This window comes from Idiotropiscis lumnitzeri, chromosome 4 (genome assembly GCF_059441095.1).
Source record: "Idiotropiscis lumnitzeri isolate Australia: NSW breed Sydney's pygmy pipehorse chromosome 4, RoL_Ilum_1.0, whole genome shotgun sequence".
Taxonomy (NCBI): domain Eukaryota; kingdom Metazoa; phylum Chordata; class Actinopteri; order Syngnathiformes; family Syngnathidae; genus Idiotropiscis; species Idiotropiscis lumnitzeri.
This window is the reverse complement of record NC_142394.1, coordinates 7108034-7131375: the sequence shown is the minus strand read 5'-3', so window position 1 is coordinate 7131375 and position 23342 is coordinate 7108034. Positions and strand designations below refer to the sequence as shown.

Genomic DNA, 23342 nt, shown 5'->3' with positions numbered 1-23342 from the left:
AACTTCAGAATTTCTGAATTTAATTTAATGGATGAAATTCAATTTCATTCTGCTTTCTATCTGCCACTTCAATTCAAATTCCAAAATTGCTGGAATTTAGGGGTCCTTCTCAATTCGATTCTGATTCGTTCAACCTTGATTCACTGCATAGATTTGTGGGCTTGCGTTTTGCTTTGATAACAAGAAGGCACTCGTCTCATCACAACACTCGAGCTGTGTCTATCATGGCAATGAAAGACACAGAAAAGAGAGTCAGGATGAGCAGTGGCTTATTTGCATGAGAGACATGCCGGCGAGACCATGTGTCCTTGCTGGCCTGGGAACGCCCGGGATCCCTCCGGAAGAGTAGGAAAATGTGGTCTGGGAAAGGGAACTCTGGGCTTCCCTCGTGTAGCAGCTGCCTCTGTGACCTGACACTGGATGTAGTGAGTAAGCCCCTTAGTTAAAACAACCACTAAATATTTAGAATACACACATATGTTTGTGGACTGTTCAGAATTGGAATGTTCTGACTTTTAGTTAATTGCAAAACCATTTTCTTACTCTTTTTATGAAGATTTGCATATCATTCTTCCCTTTCATATTAATATTATGTTATTATTATTGATATTATTACTATAATAAACTAGTCAACTCCTCCGATTTTTTAAACGCATGATGCCGACTAATTGACATTAATAGTCGCTTATACTAAGCCATTTTTTTTTTTTGCCTTGAGAAGGAGGCTGAGCCACTTGCAGCAACATATGTGTGCTTTGAATGAATAGAGTGCATCACTGTAATTGATTTACAATGTCTTCTTTTTCTGAATGCACAACTTTGGGAAGTGAGTTGTGAAGAAACCCGGTGCTGTGGTGGGCCAAGAACAAAGACAGGCGTTTCAGTTTGGCCTAGTTGTGCAAATATTACCTGGTTAGCATACTGAGCGAGAGGATTCTTCCTCTGGCTGGAAATACCATCACGCAACAGCGGGCGAGCCAGCTCGATGCTCTTATGATCTAAATTGTATGTTCTCAGGATATGCAATATATGTATATGAGCTGTAAATTGTCTGTGAATATTGATTTTTGCAAAGCATTATTTTACTTCCCTATGTGATTAATATTATTTCAGGACAATACTGAAAAACATACCCATGACGTCATCAGAGATGAGTGTGCTGTCAGATATACTGTATTTCTTTAGAATACAAGTTTCATTCGTCCCCACTCATAACTCAAAACATTTGCATCTCAAATCACGTTTCCCTGTTGAAAGGATTAAAAATACCATTATACCATTCCAACATCCCCCGCCCAGTTAACAGAGAATAGTTGCAACTTCTACAACCACTCCACGTAAATCAGTAATATAATATAATAGAAGGCTTTTGATATATTTGTCAGTGCTCTTACGGTGTGAGTTCAATTATTAGTGGCCTCGCTACCAAGTCAATTCCTTTTCATAATGTTAAAAATCGCTCTGTTCGGTTAATGGCAGAAAACTACAACTCACCTCATACACATCTTTATGTATGCCCACCTCAATCTCTGAAGATATCAAAATGAATGTACTGATATTGTGGATAGGAAGAAATACATTTTATACCAGTTGTATTTGTGAGCTGCTGAGTTCAATTCAGTTGTGTAAGACAGACATTCAGAGAAGTTACTTTCATGTTCCAGTGGAATGTAAGAATAGAAGGAATATTTTGAAGTAGCTGACGCATTTTCTTTCTATAAGACCTAAAGTACAACTCAGGGTTTTATTCATACCATATTGCCACAAACCAAATTGAATTTTATTGCTCAGAGTAGGATGGATGGCTCAAAATTCTTGGGTCTCTCGGTTTAAATCCTCGGGGCTTTGCTTGTTTCCTTCGAATTTGTAAGCAAAGCGGCTCATGTTTCCTCGTCCATACGTCTCCTCGGAGACTCTTGTAACTATAGTCGGTTGCTAATGTTTCCGCGTATAAGAGGAAAGGAAGTTCCCAATAAGAGGACACTTGACTTGCGGCTCGAGGGACGTTTCGAGCTTTGCAGCGCAGGCCTATCTGTCAACAGGGTGTAACGTTGTCATGATGGCAAACTCATGAGGCTGATTGAGTTAGCCTTTAGCCCTTCCCAAGTTGAGCATTTTCCTTCGAGCAAACCTTCTCCATCTCATTCCCGTGTTGTGTTTGCCCAACCACCACAGCCACCACAGCTGAAGTGCATTACACCACCATTTTATTTTTTATGTTTCACTCACAAGCAAAAATAATTCGAATGAACCTTGAAGTAAATACATGAATGAGTGGGGCTATTTCTCTGCCAAAAATTGTGAATGCAAAAAAAGGTGCAAATACCACGGGTGCACCAGGATGCATTCTACTTGGCAGTGCAGTTTGTAAAACAGTTCACCATCTGTGTGTGCTTTGTGAATTAGATGTGATTTGTTTGTACATTTTTAGACAGTAGCATCACGTAAAAGCTATGCAATCCTTTATGCTGTTTGGCCCTGAATTGCTAGGAAATTGTGAAAAATACATACCTGATGCCCAATATATTACCGTGTTATTTATTAAATGAATCTACACGTTATCAGCACCAAAACAATGACCCAACTACTCCATGTAGTGCGTGAATATTATTCTGCCTCCACGTCTTACCAGGTTCCTTCTGCAACAAAGCATTTCAGCTATCCATCCATTATCTAATCCTCTTCTCATCACGAGGGCAACGGGAGGTGCTGGAGCCGATCGCAACTGTCTTCAGGCAGTAGGCGGGTTAGACACTAAACTTGCTGCCATCCATTGGAGGGTACAAAAAGACAAACAATCAAACCTAGGGACAATTTAGAGTGTCTCATTATCCTACCAAACATGTTTTTGGAATGTGGGAGGAAACTGAAGTACCCGGAGAAAACCCACACAGGCATTGGGAAAACAAACAAACAAAAAAAATTAAGTGTCTAACCATGCTATTTGCATGGGTTCCGAGAGGTCAAGATTGTTAATAAATGTTATCTCAGGCTATTTCCAACACTTGAGTTGTTAATATTATGTAAAAATAACAAATGAATAGTTGCGTAGTATTTGTGTCAAACTATAAAATTTACCATATTGGGATGCAGGTGTTTCCGACTGACAACGATTATATGTACCGTATTTTTATTGGTTTTATTTTTGCTATGTTTTACTCAGTTGCCGAAGGCCAAGTTAGCATTGAAAGAGAATCTCTTCTCAGTTGCCTTAAAGAGTTTAAATGCATACTTTACCAAATCTTACTGAATCTTTCTGCTTGGTTTTTTGAGGCCTAACTCCAACCAAAATCACATGTTTCTTTTTCTCAGGATGTTAGCTTTGCCACTTTGCAGCTCAGCAAACCCTAAAGAAAGAATGTGTCCATAATCGAATGGGGGGTGGGCGGTGGGTTGCATGTGCAGTGTTATTATCCTGTTAAGACCACTTAAGAGCCTGTGTCTCTGAAGGCTGAGCCCAGCCTGTCAAGAGGTTGTCAGTTTGTCGTTGAACCACAAAGTCATTAACGGTCTCAGACAGACAGATAAGACAGCAACACCGAACCCGCCACTGACTTGAAGGTGATTCCCTCATCTCTTCTTTGCCTTGAAAGAGTAAATTGTGAGGATGTGTTGGTGTTTTTTGTCTGAGCCTGCAAACCACAATCTTAAACAATGCGGGGCCTCCAACAATTAGTTTACCTTTTACCACCATCTTGGGTTTGAGAAGTTTACTAAATTATTAACAAATGTGTGTATTAAGTCAGTTAAGAATACCAGAGAGTTTGAGTGGAGATCTGTTAAATGCATACATAGAGCACAAGTAAATGTGATCAGTCACAGAAAATAAAACTTAAAAAAAAAAAAAAAGGTCAAAGTAGTTCTCATAATGTCAGTAAATGAACTAAAAGAAAAAGTTATGACTGTCATTTACTTTTAATGTCTTTTTCACAGCTGCAGACATAAAACAAGGACGTTAACTGCAATTTCAGTGAGTTCCAAATGGATAAAACCAAAACTGGTTATTATTGTGAATTTATTTGCAGCAGCATATTGGATGAATGGTTAACACATCACCCACACAGTCCTGGTTCTTGGTTCAAATCTCTGCGTTTGCAAGTTTTGGCTTTTATCAGGTCAGTCCAAGCTTCCTTCCAGATTCCAAAAACATTTCTTTCATCACACCGTGGTGAAAGCTTAACATTGGTACAACCACTCATTTTTGTTTCCTCATTGAAGCATTCACTTCATTTGTGCTCATGGACGTCACACTTGGAGTAGGAAAGAGAAGCAGCTGAATGATTGCATTGGGAGCCAAAAGACGAACATGGAAATGGACGAAAACGGATGACCGCGGCTGACCTTTAATTACACACTGGGCCAGTGATTGGTCGCTTCTCCGAGAGCCCCGTGGCCCTAAAGGGGGGATGAGGGGCTGTCTTGCAATTGCATAGGATCACCAAATGGCTATCAGATGCCCACTGGCAGCCCACTCCAAATCAAAGTGATTCTGCAATCAGGAGCAGGATCTTGGAAAAAATAAATGCCAGTGAAGGATGACCTGGAAATGGTTGAAACACATCAGTGTACTTCAAATAGGTGTAATAGTTCTAGGGCCTCTTTGAATTCTCGGTTTTGCCTACAAAATTTCCTTTTCTTTCCTTTCCTATCCATGCAATATGACCCGGAAGTACTTGGAGGATAGGATATGAAAAGTGCCTGGAAGGCAACCATTAAGCTTTAGCATACGTGAGTCATGGACTTTTACCAAAGAATACTACCCACAATGTTTCCTCCTTTTCCTCAAAAATAAACTAATGATGTGTTACTTTAACACATTTAAATCGTGTTGTTATTGTATTGTTATAACTATATTAGTGCTGTATAAACAATGTCAGAGTAATTTGTCATTATTTTACTGTAATATTTATTAATTTATTGCAAATACTTCATTTTATAATATACAGTACTTTAGCGGGCCATAGGGGTCCGAGCCCGCCCACTAAGTTGCTTGTGCAGCTCGTTGTCACTAAAGAAAAACTGTGAGCCAGCAAAACGTTCACAATACAGTAGACCACGTGAAACAAACAAACAAACGTATTTAATGTTTTACTTTTTGAGCACCATCGTAAATTGTGAGAGGTCCTGTCTGAAGCCAGTTGTTAGGTAATAATAATTATTCTTTGGCCTTCAACTCATCTTGAGACTGCATTGTTTTAGTATTTTAATGTGTTATCATGTTGCTGTTAATTTATTGTTTGAATTGTCTTTTGTACATTTTTTCTATAACACTTCAAATGCTCTATATACGTAAAGTTGAGTTGCAGTGTTAGTTTGAATTTAGAAAATAGAAATATATTACATTAAATTACACTACAGTAATTATAATATTGTTAATCATTTTTATTATGGTAAAAATAATATTGTTTACATTATTTTGGATTTTAATATAGTATGTTATTCCCCACATTTACTTTGTTTTTGTGAATTATTTTTGATATAATCAATTCAGGCCTTCATATTGACACATTTTACAAGTTGTTTGAGGCAACCCATTAATGAACACGGAATGGAAACGTCGGTGATGCACTAAATCAGTGGTAAGCTTTCTAATGAGCAATTGGAGGAATTTGGTGCCTAGCTGGAGGGCAAATCAGCCCTAAATTTCTATGATGTTTGAGAGAATTGGACGTGCTTAAATTTTTGACCACAGGATCACGTCTGCCAAAAAAAACACAAAAAACAAAAACATTTGATCGTGTCTAAATCAAACATTCATGTGGAGTAAAGTTAACTGGAAAGTAATTGGGCCGCATCCAGCCGTGAATGAATAATGTGCCAGCCCAGATTAGGTGAACTCTATTTAAACATAATAGCAGATTTCCTTTAAATCACTGGCCAAACTCCACCGTTTAATAGGCATCTGAGGATGCGCTGCAAAAGTGTTGCTATTAGCCATCAGGCAGTTGGGGAAGTCTTTAATGCAGGTCAAGCTTGCAGACCCGCAGCTGCTCAGAATAAAAGCCCGAATCAGCAGCTCTGCCGCTGCTGGCTGCCTTATCTGCTCGCACAGCTGAGAAGCACGCGTGCGCACACTGCCAAGTTTGGAGCAGCACAATTACTCAACCAACCATCTGAATGGTAAGAAGTAGGTAGGTGCATTTGAGCCCGGTAGAAATTGGTTGAAAACACAGCTAGATCTGGAGTAGTATGAAAGTCACCATTATATTTGTCTTTTTAATAATCCTATAACAACACATGCAGTAGAAATACTGTGGTGCCTTAATATATGAGTGACCTGACTTATGAGTTTTTCGCAATAAGAGCCATCATTAGGATGATTTTTTTTTTTTTTTTGCAGACTTTAGAGAGAAAATATGCGATATGAGCACTGGATGGTGATAGTGAAATCAGTTCAACTCCTTCACAATAAGCAGCAAATGGGCTTATATTGAACAATTCATCAAAAAGAGTTTTAAAAGATGAAGATGAATATGGCCATTATTAGTCCCACAATGGGGAAATTTGCAGTGTCACAGCAGCAAAGATATAGGTCACTTAGAGACGGCGGCGTAATGTATAAGGCTCTTTAAAGCTGTTTAATGGCACTCCAAGTTGAAGTTTACTATCAAACAAAACATAAAATAAGGTGAATTAAAGGCAAATTTAAAACAACCTATCAACTGGCTAAAGAAATTTCATGCTTAACTAAATACTATTGACATGCTCATGGTTAGCATCAATGGTCGTAATTCTAAAAGTATTGGGTGTTCGAACACAAATGGTTGAGGAACACGTGTAGACAAATTCTTAATATAACAATAGTCACAAATTCTATGTCCTATGCCAGGCATGAGCATCTGTGGACCACAAGCTCAAAAAAAAAGGCAGACATGACTGAGTTGCGCTTACACTTTGGCTGTGTCCGAATGTGCACCCTATTCCCCTTGTTGTGCACTCTATAGGTGCCACGCCATTTTCTATTCATTCGGGTGTCCTAATGCCCAAAGAGAAGAAAAAATGTAGTGCCCTCAAAATTACCCAAAATGCACTTACTTAGTGAGCATCGATGGTCACTCAGCATCGTTGACCACAATGCACTGCAGGAAGAAAAGAAAAATCCTCTAGCTAGCGCCAGAGGAAGCGAACAGCGAGAGATACTTTGCCCTGCAGATGGCGTGATGTGATGATAATTAATGTGATAGACATGGGAGGGTTCTGCAATGGACTTAAGTATTATACACTTATATGATTTTGGCAACTTGCTAAAACAAGACACAGCACCCGTCTTTGTTTTCTGCGCAATCATTGATTTTTAATTCTTAAGACAATAATTTAAATAACCAGAAGTAAAAAAAATCTCTATATAAAAATTCTATGTTGGGGTACCATTCAGGTGAAAGGCACCCAGGCATAAAAAAGTCAAAGCATTACAGTAACGATACACCACGGAAATTTTAATTAATTGAAAATGTCTACAACAAACGATATAAAATGCCATTTAAAATAAATATTTTTTTATTCTTAATGCCCCGGTCTGTCATGACAGGACTTGATAATTTTCTATTTTGGCTTTTATCTCATTTTGGAAAAGAACACTTCAAATACATTTTTAATGAGTAATTAAAGTTGCTTTGCTACAATAATATATATTACAATACAAGTGAAATAGGAGGTTTAAACTACAGTTGTGAACAAATAACATCAGACTGTTCTGCAGAACCCTGATTTAACCCTACTTAAACATCTGTTGAAGGAGAACATTCAGTTAGTAACCATTGAAACAATTCAGTCAATATGTAGAATTGCTCCAGACAAGCAGAATTTGTGGAAGTTTTGCTAGTGTTCACGTTGGAAATGTACACAAGAGTGCAAACAAGAGCCATATGCAAATATCAGAGAATTGTCCTTGGCTGCACATTCCCACTGGAGCGCCTCAACACCTTCCCACTTCTCCTTCAGGATGCTAATTGATTAAAAATTCAACATTATGCAAATGGTAGGGAGACTGTGCTCGCAGGCGATTGTCCCCGCAGTAAATCAAAGTGGCGTCTTATCAGCTAATTAACTGCACCAAAGTTGTTTTTCAAACAATAACGGCTCATTTCCTTCTTGGCAACAGTTTGTGCATGTGTTTATTAAGTGTGTGTGGGTATACGTGGAGTAGGTGACATCTTTGGCTAACAGTGCGTGTACACACATATCAGCAATAAGCAGCAGGAACGAAAAGCGGCACTCGTCTGCCGAGTCATAGCGACTGTTCATTGCAGTTTTGTGGGTGATTCGTGCAGCAACCATCATTTAGTATGATATCATGAAAGCAGGGAGCCACCCCTGGAGAGGGGCGGGGCTTTAGTCAACCAGGTGTCTTATTTCCAGGTGAGAAAAAGAGCCACAAAAATAACTCAGATTTCATAAGAAAATAGATCAGCATCATCTCAAAGGTAATATAACATCTTATATATGCCTACAGTTAATCTTAAAATGGCATGATATGGCTTCTGAAAATATCTTTGTAGTGAATGTCATTGAATATACTTTGAAATGATTTGCAAATGATAGTATTCTGTTTGGTTTATGTTTTACACAAAATCCCTACTTCAATGGGATTTGGGTTTCTACAAGTCGGAATCACTTTTTCCAAGTTTAAGAAGGTCTGTTGCATTCAAACGATTGTGTATGCATGAAGTAAACAGAGAAGGCAGATGGCCCACGTCAAGGTTCTGCCAGACAGCCAATCAGGAGGCAGAACAACAACAAGGCTAAAGGCTAACCTTCAGCCATTCTCGCGGATAAGTCTTTTACTGGTCAGTCGTGTGAGTGTCTGCTAACACCCAAATATTGATGCCGCAATGACAAGACATTCACTAAGATCACCGGTGACCATCAGAGCAAAGGCGTAAATGTAGTCTTGTTAGATCAACAAAAGTCTTAAAACTGCTCTCGGGGTTACACTTTGTGAAACCAGACTGTTTGTTAAATCCCAAACTATGTACAAGCCTAACAAACGGGGCTTAACAGAGATACACAGAGAAATTCAGTGGCACATTCTTAACTTAAGTTCGGAGATAAATCATGCGTGTGTGTGTGCGTGTTTGTGGCTGGCCGGAGGCCAACTCCATGTGTTCCTGTCATCATGGGTTCAAAAGCAGCACGTGACCTCGGCTAGATAGACTGTTTCCTTCCCATACTTCCTTGTATGTTCCATATGCGCAATATCTAGTGAGTCACAGGCTTCCTCAATGCGCACAAACAGATGTAGTATCTATTGCGTGTCCCTAAATAGATGCGTACATATTGTTAACACCCATCAGTAGCACAATTGCCTCATTTTTTATATTTTCTTCAAACAAGAAAAAAAACGCAACAAATTCATACAAAAGGAAAGGACCAGTTACACTGATTCCAAAAAAAAAAAAGTTGTTTTCTTTTTTGGTACATTTGTATTTTTATTACAGATATTATTTTTATTATTTTAGAATTCTGGTCTTAAAATTATTGACAGCAGTTATAAAAAAAATTGTTATTTCAGGCTTGTTTCAGCTGTTTTAAAAAAAAAAAATTTTTGATTTCAGGAAGTGAACAGCCTGATGACGTCAACGCAGGAATGGCAACCGTGACGTCATGGTGCTCAGGTATTGTTTGAAACCTCCTTGTGCTTGGCACCCAGACTTTATTCCTCACTCATGAACTACGAGCTCTACACTCTAAGGCGGACATGAAGTCAACTTGAAGTCATTCGGGTAAATTTTCATGACTTTGCAAAGCATCGGTTCAATTGCGCTTTGGTGGATGCAGAGTTCCAGTGCAGCTGTCGCTAGACTTGCCACTGTTTTCCTCTTCCGCCAAAATGTTTGTCAAGAATCTATGTTGTTTTAAGAAAGTTACTATACATGTATCAATTGTACTGAGAGCATGTAATGTGTAAAACTGTACAATACTTTAATTTTTAATAATTGCCGTACTTTGATTAAATTAAGACACTTGTGAACCAATGTAAATTAATGGACAAAAAAAATTCACGTCTCCTTTTCTTCCTGCCAATACGCACACATTCAACATGCATGTGCTGCAGCACTACAAAGGACAAGAGGACTTGGTATGAATATCAAGTATGACGCCACTTGTCACCAGTCACACAATGCACACGCGTGTTATAAATAACAACTGGCAGTCACGTATGACTAGAGACATGTTTATGCTGTCGCCATGGCAACAAGTTGCAGTGGAAGCATTTGTCTCTCAGGAGAGTTGCCACTAGACTGGGTCAACTGTTTGAACAGAATATTGTGTGAGAACAAGGATGCGTCATGTAAAATATAAACCGGGTTTGTTTATATACCATGTGAAAGACAGATAGGCTCCATTTCTTTTTATATGAATTGCGAGTTATTGAAGCTGGAAGATAAATTTTCCCATGATTGAAAAGAGCATCCCGAAAACAAATCTAGCCGTATCTGCCTTTTGAGGTTTGGTGACTTTAGGTATTTTATTTCCTTCTGGGTTAAACAAACACACCATGTGCTATAAAATACATTTCTCATGAAGGCGCCTGCAAACAACTCTGCTTCCTTTGCCGCTAACCTCGTATACAGTGTTTCACAACAATCCATTGTGTGGGCCTATTAAAAAGGGCCTCAGGTTTAATGATCAATTAATTAGCTTGTTATTCCCTCTTAAATGCACACATGTGCTTCTTAGAAATAGTGTTTTCTCGATTGATGTCAAAATACATCCAGGTTTACAGGCAATTTAATGCTTCATATGAAAATAATTAGACTGATGCTAAAGGCTACAAGTAAATGTAGGAGCAGTTTCACCTTTGACATTTGAATAAAATCCCATTTTAACACTCTCAACTCTTAAGGTGTTCAAAACAGCCATTCTCCAAAAATGAGTCTCCATCTCCTGAATGGCAGCTTGCATGATGATTAAATGCGTTTTGATTTGGTGGGGCCGTGTTGTAAACTTCCTGTGTGGTTGCGCAGTCTGGCCTGGCATGAATACTATTATTATCCCAGCAAATTAGCCCCTGGTTCAAGCAGCACCCTGCTCCAGATTGCTCTTTGCTAACCCCTCATTTTTCACCGTGTCTGGACGCTCGGACCCTGGGATCCCCCCTCCATCGACGACCACCACCATCCCCATCCAGGCACATCTTAACCCCTGTGAATATTAAGCAGGCTGCAGGAATGCTTCAACTAAATTGGCAGCAGATGTCGTTGAGGGGATTTGCCATTGAGGTGTTTTGTCTGCAAAGTAAGCTGTAAAACATCGGCCGGGCTGACAGCTCCTCCAGCGAAGCAGCACAAGGTAGCCGTTTGTGTGTGGTTCTACTTGGACACAAACGTGGCGGAACGCTCCACCTTCCGTTGAATGCTCACTTAGGGAAAGTCTCAGAGGACTTTCTGCTGTGCTGACGGATTCCTATGAGTTAAAGTGAATCTTTATGTTGTCATTGGGTATATTTAAGATGGAATTGACAAACCAAAGTGGCTAAAATTTACATGAGTTTGTGTTACTGTTACTAGTCCGGCTTGGTGACTCTACACTAGTCAACTTTGTGGGATAAGGTCGTGGTGGATGGAGGCTGCAATATATGGAAGACCGCACAGCAGGCAAATTTGTATTTGTATTTTTTTGCCCGTTTACAACTTGTATCTGATTTTTGTTTTATGACAGTCTGAACGGTTCTATTCAGATTTTTTTAAATCCCACTTGGGCCATTTTGATATGTGGTCCTAGATTGGATATGTATAGGATTTTCTTCTTCCTTCTTTTTTTAATTAAAAACCCTTGGTAGGCTCTAAACTTCCCATGACCTTGCATTGAGGACGGACGAACGGATGGTAGATAGATTAAATGACCAAGTCCGTTTTCTGGCAATATAAAAAATTCAATATACAATGCAGTTCAAAACATTGATGTGAATTTATACAGCGATTACATGAAAAAAAAAACATGGTATATGGTATCATTTGTAAAACCTACATGGCTTGGCAAATGTTTTTTACCTGCCGGTCACGTCACTCTGACAGGAAACAGGCGCGAGTTCTCAGAGTGTCTGGAAAAAAAGATGAATGAGTTACTATGGAGGAGAAAATGATTAGGTCGTTTGCAACAAATTCTAAAGCAGCAGTCCTCCAGGCTACCACTGTCGACATAAACTGTGACACATGTGATTTTTTTTTTTTAACTCCTGACTGAAATTATGAGTGCTTGGAACTGCTGCAGAACTCTTGGCTCCGAGCGTAGCAGGAAGACAAATGGGACGCAAGCTCAAATAAGTCAATAGACGCTAATAAAGGCTTTCAAGTAGCTCCGTTTTCGATGAGAAAGGAAGCATTACCGAATCCAATGCATGACCTACTTAATAATTTAAGCATTTAAGTAGTCAGTAATTGAATTTTTTCATAAATCCCTCCACCTTGTCTGCTCCAGTTGCAGCTGAAGAAAAAAACAACTCCAACGCATGATGGGCCAGAATGTTTCACTGTAGGTATGGTGACCTTCTGGTGATGAACAGTGCCATGTTTGCACCAAACGCACCTAAAAAGTTTCTTCGTTTCATCGGATCATAAAACAATTTCCCAATTGGCTATGGGAGATTTCAAGTTGTTTTTTCATTATAAGAGAGTGGGCCCTTTTATCGTAGACGGGTGCCCGTGTGCTTGGCCTAAAAACAAGCATAACTTAATTTTTGTGCCAGCTAGTATTGCATATTTGGGGCCGTGCATTTCGGCTTTGGGAGTTGTCCCACCTCCGAGTCATCCGATATTTTGGTAACTGAAAGTAGTCTGCGCTCTGCGTGAAAACGTGGTAATGGCCTAATTGCGTATGTTTTTGAATTTGGTAGATGCGGTATGCCTCACTGGACGTTTTGCCTCACCCTCCGGCGCATCTGCAAATTCAGTTACAAAAAGTAAATTACATTTTAGACTTCCAGGTTTATTTTTGCAGCACAGTTGGTCTAATGATTTTGGTGTGTTTAATCAAGGCACTGGATGACAGATTTGGTGCTCCGCTGTTGTGTGTCATGCCCATCACCGGATTTCATTCATAAATATGACACCAGCTTGGGACAGTCCCTCAGAATCATCATAGAAATAAATTAATTGCATGAAATTACCATGTATGTGTGTTTGTTAACAACACAGACGTATGATGAGGGTGCAATGCGGTCTCCAGTTTCACAGTTTTTTTCATGTCCTTTCATCAATTTTGGAGGGACATCCAATTCCTAGTAACATATTTGCGCCACCTGATGAGGAATGTCTTCCCTGTGTTTCAAGGTATGACCAATGCCTTGGAAATTGTTTTGTGCCCTTCACCTGACTGATCCCTCGATGCTGTGAAAGCTCTCTGCAGACCGTGGCTTTTAGTGTAAAGCGTGACCGCAAGAATGTCAGCAAAACCTACTAGAATATCTGAACTTTATTGAGGGTTAATCAGAGGACCCCTCAATGCTGGCAGGTGTGCTGATCCCCATTAAACATGTGTTTGAAGGTGTGTTTTTTACATGTGTACAGGTCATAGATCACATTCATGGTGGAAAAGGTTTTGGAAGTGGTTCATCTTGGTCTATTTTTTTCTAACAAAAACATGGCATTTGAACATGGGTGTGTAAACCTTATATCCACTGTACATATCGGATTTATTAAAGTAATCTTTTGTGTAAAATCCTACAAAATCGTTCTGAGGATGAGTACCATGCACGTCTCCACATGTTGTGTGGACTGGCCCTTTCACTGAGAATTCAACTATGAGTGTGCGAAAGAGAGGGAGAGAGCGACAGAGGCAGAGAGACATTTAGACATATATGGAGCAAAGAAAATGTGCACACGTCATTAAAAACTTAATCATAACTTTCGTATCCGAGCAGAGGGCGATCAGTACATGGCGTGTCAAATGACACAGTTTAAGACAGATTAAATCAAAAACCTAAACTTTCCAGCAGTTGAGATTGTGGAAATCATAGCTTTCTATCTTTTTCTTTCAAAGTTGGTAGCCGAAGAAATTCCCTTCCCCATAATGCGTCGCGCGGCATGGAGATCTGCTATAAACACCTTAAATGTATGGAGTGCATACACCAAAATTATCAGATCATTTGTTTTTTTCTCTAGGATCATGCTATCCTATTACTAATGCAACAGTATTGTTTATGTATAAAACCTTAATATGTTCAAATCCATCCATCAAATTCTAATATGTTGGGTAAATGTAGCAAACAGTCAATTTATATACTGACATGATGGAGGTCAACGGGAGAATTGAATTCACTGGCAGCCAAGACCCAAGCAGGCCTTCTGCCAAGAATCCACTACAGCAAATAGTCGGACTTATGTAAGCCCCAAGCTGACACAAAACTATCAACACTTGGAATATATACAGTAAGACCTGCACAGATCATGCTTAGGCCTGCTTTCGAATTATAACCACTTCCATCAAAGTGAATGATCAGGTGTAGGAGATAAACCTTGATCACCTCTGCCCAGTGTGAGAACGCAAGGCTGGAAGAGGTCTCTTTTTAATTGTTTAGTAGTTAACAGTATAGCCACACATAAATTGATTCCAATAAAACTTTGTGGACTGGGCATGCACCCATTACGTTTTGATGAAAATATGAATACAGATACAAATTGGGAATTTGTTTTTGAATGTCTCCATATCAGTAACATTAGTAGTGTTAGTAGTGTTTTTGCTCTCCCTCCAACTTAAATGTTTTAGTTGGAGCCAGAGCTGAAAATCTTTTTAATTCTTGTTCAGTGACTTTTAGTAAATCTTGTGATAAAAGTTTTTATGAGGCGTGCGCAGATTGCGGAATCCACTCACTTTGAAAAAAGAGCTCCCTCTCATTCATTTGGCTGCCTCTACGAGTTGCCTCCACTGGCGGCTTGTCAACATCACCTTCCTTTGACCAGAACCACCCCAAGCCACCAACTATGAAGCGGGGGGCATGTCCGCCAAACCGGGGGACCGCCGAGACTCCAGGCTGCAGCTGGAGGCCGTCTTCTTCATGGTCAAGACCACCCCAAGGTTCCACAGGAAGCAACGCGACCTACTTTTCGTGACCCCATGACTTTTCATACAGATCAATGGACTCGGTGAGCTGTGAGCATTGCTTGTTAAAATCTTTACTTCAAGCTTCACTATTTCATCCATTTGTACGTGTGAAATTGTAAATATTATTAAGTACTGTTGTAAAACACAATCGACATATACTCTATATATTGCATTTTTAAAACTCGGTGGCAGCCAACCAATTATGTCTCGCTTGCGTAAAACCAGGAAATGAGCATGTTGCAGTGGATCTACTTGCCAGATTGCTGAACAAAACGCCTCCATCTGTGAGCCAGTCAGATGACAGTTACGTCACGGCCCTGCTCGACCTGCGTTTTAGAATCACATCACAGGGGGTTCTCAAGCAGTTCCATTGTAACCGCAAAGCCCAGAAAAAGTGTCCGAACTGGTAATACCTTGCGCCTGACTCTCTAAAGCGAGGAACCTTTAGTTATTGGCACTTGTAATTCCTGGAACTCAGATTTTTCAATTTGATATGATCTGTGTTGCGTAGTGAGTACTAAACCTTTAGTAAGGTCCATCTGTGGTTGAAATTCATCAAAATACTTGCGTGTGTACAGTACATATTTTAAAACTTTAGCTTTTTACCTAAAGTCAATGTGAGCAATGAAATCAAGTTATCAAAATGACAGCCAGGGGACACCAAAGGGGCGGCTGACGTCAGACGGTCCTGGCACCTGCTTTGGGACTGGTTGTGAGGGGAATGACAGGGTAAACGTGAGGTCATGGCTGTCAGCAGCCTCTCGTTTATAGCGGCCAAGTGGGACTGTAGATATGACGAGTGTAGCCTGGGTGGATAAGGGGGAGAAACTGCTAGAGTGATGATGTGATGGAGGCACACTGACGCCATCTGCAATTGGATGCCTTATAAAGTAGATTAGAAAGGGTTTTTCCCACAATTCCACATTTCCCACAAGAAAAAAAGTTTTTTATCCCATCATAATTCATACTTACTCTTCGGGCAGTAGGCGGGGTACACCCTGAGCTGGTTGCCAGCCAATCGCAGAGCACACAGAGACAAACAGCCATCCACGCTCACACTCACATCGAGAGGCAATTCAGGGTGTTCAATCAACTTGCCATACATGTTTTTGGAATGTGGGAGGAAATTGGAGTACCCGTAGAAAACCCACGGACAACATGCAAGAGGAATCGATCCCACGACCTCTGCACTTTGAGACCATCATGCTAACCAGTCGCCCACTGTGCCGCCCATTTCAAATTCAAATCATTCCAAATTTTAACTGCTCAACTAATTCAGGACCAGTGGAACAATGTTTAACCCCCCTTCACCCAAATTCCCACATTTTTGCACAAAAAGTGCCAAATATGAGCAATTCCACATTTTCAACTTATCCTTCCTTTTCTTCAAACTGTTAACTTCAAGTCTCATTTTACGTTTGAACAATTCAATTTATTCTACTACATTTCAGTTCAGGCATTGATTGACAATTTCAGCGGAAATTGCATTCTCCCGTTGAAAGAATGATGCTCCCACAGTCAGAGTGGATTGGAGGAAGGGAGTGCTGTAAAAAAAAGAAGAAAAAAAAACAGGGATGCCCTCTTCCTTCCAGCCCGTATGTGTGCCAGCCCGACCGAAAAGGAGGCCTCCACAGTGTATAATTTGTTAAGAGATACTCTCCGTTGTATATTTTTACTCTTCTTATTTTCTTCCTCCATTCCACCTCCTGTCCTCTCGTATTTATTTGCTTTCTTAACAGCGGCTGGCTTGTCACAAGCCGACATTTTTAATAAACGACCTCAGGGCTCGGCACGGACGACTGTTTATTTGCCTAGGTGAACCCGAAGGCACACGATTATTTTGGCGATACCCACGTTTAGGCGACAGGCTGACCTTGGCTTGCGATACTTCGGGCCTTCAATCGCAATCCCCCGCCGCACGCTGAAGATGTTTGAACTGATACAAGCGGCTTGGGTGTCATAATTGATAGAGCTGAGCTGTCATTCTTGGAGGGAAGGCATTCCTGCACCGTGTGATATTAATGGCATGTTATGTCCTCTGAACACGTTGTTTGAAATGGTTTCTCGTCTGCACAAGCAAAGCGTCAAGTGAAGTCATGCTGCAAATGTTCGGTCCGACACTAAATGCTTTCTAAAGCGACCCTTACCATTTCTTTTGTTTGTTGCTGTTTGTCAGTTTTTTTCCCAGCCCCCCACGCTTTGGCCACGCTCGTCCACGGGAACCGTCAAGGCTAACTAAAGGCATGAAAAGGCCACAGCGCTGCGGAGGCGCTGATCCATGACCGGCCTTTGAAAGCGCGCACATTGAAATCAAGTTGTCCGGCTTCCATGAGCAGGAGGTGCCACTGTGGTGCCTCGGGCCACTCGGTGTCACCGAGCACCTTTGAAGGGTTAATGTGCATTTCTCTCACTTGTCAAGTAACTCGTGATGGGGGGCACAGAATAACATAGTGCTGAGGTCACCACACTCGCACACACAAGTCTAAAGATGTCTGTTTTTATGAGCAGTCTAACTTATGATTTGTCTTTGTTATTTGTCTATTTTATATGTAATAGTAAGTGACTGAATGAGCAAATACGTTTTATAATTACAACTGATTTTTAACACCTTTAACATTTACTCTCATTCATCATAAGCAAATATATCTAAGTAAAATCAATACGTGGTGCAAAAAAATACGTTGGGGACTGCTGTGATGTGCTGAAAAAATATCTACGAGGTTATCAATTCAGCGACTTTGTCTTGACTTTCATTGCGTTATAGTCTCCACTGGACAAAAAAAAAAAAGATCAGTCATTCGACTGCTTTGTTAATAAACTTTCTTGGCTCACTCTGTATTTTGATCTGGCCTTGTAGTGTCCACAACGTGATTATGAGCAATAAAGTTGTTTTTTTTTTGTAAATTGAAAATAGATTGCATTCATATGTTTGCATCACGGTTATTAGAGTTTTAAAATTCTAATTGTAGTTAGTTTTTATTTCATTTTGAGTTTTGGTTTTAAATGTAGTTAGTTTCAGTTGGTTTTCACGGCGGCCTTGCTGGTTTTTCTTTCTTTTTAAACTTTTGTAGTTTTAGTATTAGTTTTCTTATTTATTTATTTTTTTTACTTTTGTGCAAGATTAAAAAAAATACCATGGTTAGTATTGTGCAGTAAAAATTCAACTAAAAATATTTGAAAACATTTTTCAGTTTTAGTTCAGTTCACAGTTTTAACTGTCCACAGACTTTGAATTACAATAAGCACAGTGCATACTTTTCCAAAAGTTAGATGCAGACATGCACCCTAACCATAATAAAGCTAAGGTGCCTTCATTGCCAAGTTCTAAACTTCTAAAATGGATTTGTGGCTTGCATTAATGTTGAACAGTATTAAAGCCGGTTGCAGAGTGTACTATTTTTCATAAGCTGTATATATATATATATATATATTTTTTTTTTTTTTTTTTTATTTGATTTTATTTATTTATTTTTTTTTATTTATATGAACCAGAAAAGGAAAGCACTTTTTACGTTTCGGGCTGAGTTAAACGACGACCTTCTCTTCTTCCGGCTAACGGAAATACGATTGAGATTGAAATAAATACATTTAAAATCAACGTGTATTAAATTAACTGCTAAAGATGAAAAACAATGACATTTTCTGAACAATTATAGGTAGTTGTAGTTAGTAGTAATTTGTTAGTTTTTTTGTTTGTTTTTTTTTTTTTTTTATAAAATCATTTTTGTTTTTATTTAAATTAGTAAATGAAAAAGTTTTATTGTTCTAGTTTTTTTTTATGTGATAGTTTTAGTTAACTAAAATAACATTGGTTTGCTTGGACAGTCGAAACAAATTTCATACTCAGCCTTTGTGGACATCTGCAAACTAAAACTTCAATAATAAACATATCGTTAAATGAATCAAAACTGAGCATTTTGATTTTTGTAAAGCTTTCATTTTCTGGCAAAGCTCTTGCACTGAATCTCATTAGACAGATTAATACTGGACGTAGAACACTGCTGGCGTAATATGATCTTGTAAATCTGCTCTTCAATGTGCGTGATTTAGTGTTTTGGCACGGAAAGAACAGACTTCAAGCTTCCTCTCAAGTCAGCCGTGTTTCACGTCAGGACAATTAAACAAGCCACCCAGTACAGTTACGGACATTCAAGCGATTACACACACAACCGCAAGTTCACTGGCTGTGTGCTAATCTTATTTGATACATTACCATCCTCTTTACGGCAGTGCTAACAAGCCTCGGCGCTCATTAATAGCCAAGGAAAGTTCAACTCTCACGAAGATAAATGCAAGAGGGATCACCCGACATTAATCACTGCACTCCTTGCATAGTTTTATAGCAAAGGTAAAGCCTTAAGCCCAGTGGCTCGCAAGTAAGTCTCAAATCCACAAAAGAAATCATGCAGAGGATCTCTAGCAACATTTGATTTATTCAGGTTAAATCCAAAGTACATTCAGATGCTTGAAGCTGAAACCAAAGCCAAAAAGGACTTTTCTACAAAAAGATGAAAGAAGAGCACATTTCTGTATTCTTATTTAAATAAGGACTCCTGCAGTTTACATAGCGTACCATACAATCATGGACAAAAGCATGGGCACCTTATCAAAACACTAAGACATCATTGTATTGCAAGCTTGTCATGCTCTTTTCATTTGCAATTGAACTCACCTGTGGCAAGTAGCAGGTGCTGGCATTTAGAAATCACGCTTGCAGCGAGTTAAAATTGGGAAATTGCGTGTCTGTGTGTACCACAGAAAAGAAAGAGGAAAAAATAATTGTCGGTGGGCAGCAGCAAAATGGTAATCAACTGATGGAAAGTGCAAGAAAAACGTTTTCATTAAAAAAAAAAAATCATCTGAAATACGTTTTCACAAAGTGCAATATTATAGAGTGCCATTATTTCTTTAAAAAATATATATTGGTCGGGCATTTCTATTTGTTTCAACGGGGAAATGTTCCCATTCGACTTGTACCTCAAGCACTGTTGTGTTATTCAACGTGCCACCCCACTAACACACACAAACATTCACATACACCGCCCCAGGGGGCCCTTCCTGGCTAGTAGATAACATAAGGTTTGCTATTCACTACATTTTTCGTTTGTGAAAAAATGTGTCTTCGGGAAAAGCACAAAAAACACAGTATAATATATCTGCCACATACACATTAACTGCAAGACCCCCACAGGTCCTTCTGCTCCTCTCACAGATCTTCATCATCCTTAATATCTGTTAGTCATTAGTTACCAATGACTCTTACCCAACATGCTGCACTCATTAAGTAGTCTTGAATACCTTGTTGGAATTTTGAATAAAAAATGTATTTTTCATCATGAAGCCTGTTTAATTTTGTTTGCCCCATGCCTATGATATCAATCTACTTTGATAGTCTTATTCCAGATTTTGTCAGCTGGATCTAGATACAAAAAGTAGATCTATAGTCTACTAAAAAAAAAAAAATGGATCCAGATGATTTTATTTCATGCAACCAATTGATGAAACCCCATATCAGTGTGTAGAACTCAATTGAAAAAAAATGTATGTGATAGGATGTAGTTGCATTAGTGTGTATACACCCTCTTAGAAGTGTAATGTGGCCGTGTTCAGAATGAACTAATCTGAACTAAAATGAACTGATCACATTTAAATACACACTTGCCAGATCTCCCAAATGATGCTACTGTGGAACGTTGTTTGTGCTGTAAAATGAGATTGCAAAAATGTCAGGAAAAACCTGAGCTGAACTTTATTTGGGGTTAATCAGAGGCACTTTAAACGGTGGCAGGTGTGTCCTGACCCCCATTTAACATGAGTTTGAATTTGCATAGTTCATTCTAAAAACAGCCACATCCCCAGTTATGAAACGGTGCGCTTAATTTCCGATGGTTTAAGTCACATTAATGGCGGAATATTTTGTCTTGGTCTCAATTTTTCATCTCACAATACATGGGATTTGAACAAGTTTGTATAAGCTATTTATACATCCATTGTATAGCAAAAAAAAGCTCTGTGGAGTGCAAAAATTGACCGTTTAACATTGCATGTAGTCATTTTATCCCGTTATTTGAAATACTGTCGATTTATTGCAGCGGTGGTAGCAGCGGCTTTAAATTGCGGGATGAGTGCAACATAAATGTCTTCAGATATGAGCTACTTGTTGCTCATACACGAACAACCCAGTGATTACACCGCTGCGAACCACTGTAATGTGGCTCACATTAACAGTGAGAAGAAGAAGCTGGCAGTATTCGAGATGCTTTCACGGGCGATAAGGAGTCCAGTAATGGCACCTCAGGGGTCATTAAGGTCTGCTGTGCAGACCCGGGAAGGATAAACAAGCACAGCTTTCACCAGACTTCCACTTGTTATTCACCATTTTAATCACGGATGACAAAACATCCAGTAAATAAAGAAAAGGACTGGTGGAAATAAAAAGGCAGTTGGCGCCGTCTGAGCGTCTTTCTGTCACTAACTTTCAGACACTTTGTTGTGATCAAGCTAGAAATGTGGCTAAAAGATGAGTGGGAGGGGGGTGGGGGGGACTTTAACAGGCAAGCTTGGAAAAATGCTAGCAGAGGCCCAGCAGCCATTCTAATGAAAGACTTGGAGGTCTCAGGCCTGGTGAGGGCCGGGTGGGGGTGTTCCCTGGTGTTCCGGTGGTTGGTCAGATGGTCCAGGTCTTGGAGGAAGTACGTGCTAAATTATGTCACTGCACATACCAGCATGGCAGCTGGTTAAAAAAAATATTGAATAGAACAAGGAGTATCTTACAGGAAATATTTGACACTGTGAAGCTGTTTCCTGTTACTTTTGCAGTGATGCAAGGCCTTTGTTTGTCGAAAATATGTCAGTTTTCATCTCACACAACAATAAGACGAAATAACAAAGGAGAAATGATTCTTGACCTTTGTGCTATTGTGCTAATTTCTACTCATTGGACACTTCATTAGGTAAGTGAAAAGAATAACATAAAAAAAATGATAATAATAATAATAGTAATTATAATCCATCCATCCATTTTCTGTACCACTTTTCCTTACTCGGGTCGCGGTGCTGCAGCCTATCCCAGCTATCTTCCGGCAGTAGGCAGGGGACATCCTGAACTGGTTGCCAGCCAATCGCAGGGAATAATAATGATAATAATAATAATAATAATAACAATGATAATAATAATAATAATAGTAATAGTAATAATAATAATAAAAATAATGCCTTTTCACACTTCCAAAAAAAGGTTGGTGACTTTTAGCAATGTAATACTGTCATGCAGACATGAACAAAGAAGAGTAGTACTAATATTAGAATTTTTTTTTTTGTGGAGGAAAATTAAAATACAGTCTACCTGTGAGTAATGTTATAGCATCTGTGATCATGTGCTCCATCAATTGTGTTCAAATAGCTGTTGCTTCTAAAACGGCTTCTAGCGAACCTGTTACCATGGAGGTATTTTTTTTAGCAAGCGGACTTTCCTAAAGCAAAGTTATGATTTTTGTTATCATTTTATTTTACGCTTGTTTTTAATATACATGTAATTCTCTATGTTTTATTATTTGTTTGATGTTAAACATCAATGATGAGTGTCTTATGTAAAAAAATGTTCACTATCTGCCAAACTGCAGCTTGCAGTGAGGTAAGTTGAGTTCACTCCTTGCAGATCAAATTTTTTCACATAAATGAACTGAACATGCATACTCACTTAATTTATAGTGGCCTTCCGTTGTCTCCAAATAAGCCACTTGTGCGGGGTTAAAGACGCAGTCACAAGTGAAAGAATGGCGATCCAAGTTGACAATTTAATGTAAACAAGATTAACGTGCATTTGTTTGTCACATGTGCTTGACTCAAAATTATTCGTCCTCGTCCTCCATTCCAAACTACAAAGAAATTAATCAGTATAATAGTTTGTTTTAGTTGTGATCTGGTCAAATACTGTTCCGCTGTCTTCCAAGTCCCACACTTCACCGCACAGGTGCAATAATCATGAAATTTAAAGGTTCTCAGGTTGCACCACCATCCCTCGTCTCCAGAGGGCACCCTCCACACTGCGCTGCCCAGTAAGGCAACAATGGTGTCAAATAATACATTCATTCTGGCCCCAACATAATTGGTTGCTGTAAATGTGATGAGGATAAGCAGATCAGATAATGGATGGATGGATGGAATTCTAATCTTGATCATCATTTTAATAGTACCGGGGTGGGTCACACAACGTGTGCGCAAGGCGATCTCGAATTGCCCAGGTGACACGCATGGCTGTCTACCTTGCAGTTTACGTGCCAAAGTCATGCACGGTCCCT

The 23342-nt window shown here is 39.3% G+C and overlaps 1 long non-coding RNA gene across 1 annotated transcript; it reads right to left on the bottom strand.

Annotated features, from left to right (window-relative positions):
- Positions 1 to 4265: 4265 nt before the first annotated feature.
- LOC148337965 (uncharacterized) lies at positions 4266 to 22977 on the bottom strand. The gene is made up of 3 exons (XR_015842787.1): positions 22742 to 22977; positions 11994 to 12043; positions 4266 to 4508 (listed from the first exon to the last, which is right to left on the bottom strand). It is a non-coding gene; the product is annotated as an uncharacterized LOC148337965 (long non-coding RNA).
- Between the last annotated feature and the right edge of the window lie 365 nt (positions 22978 to 23342).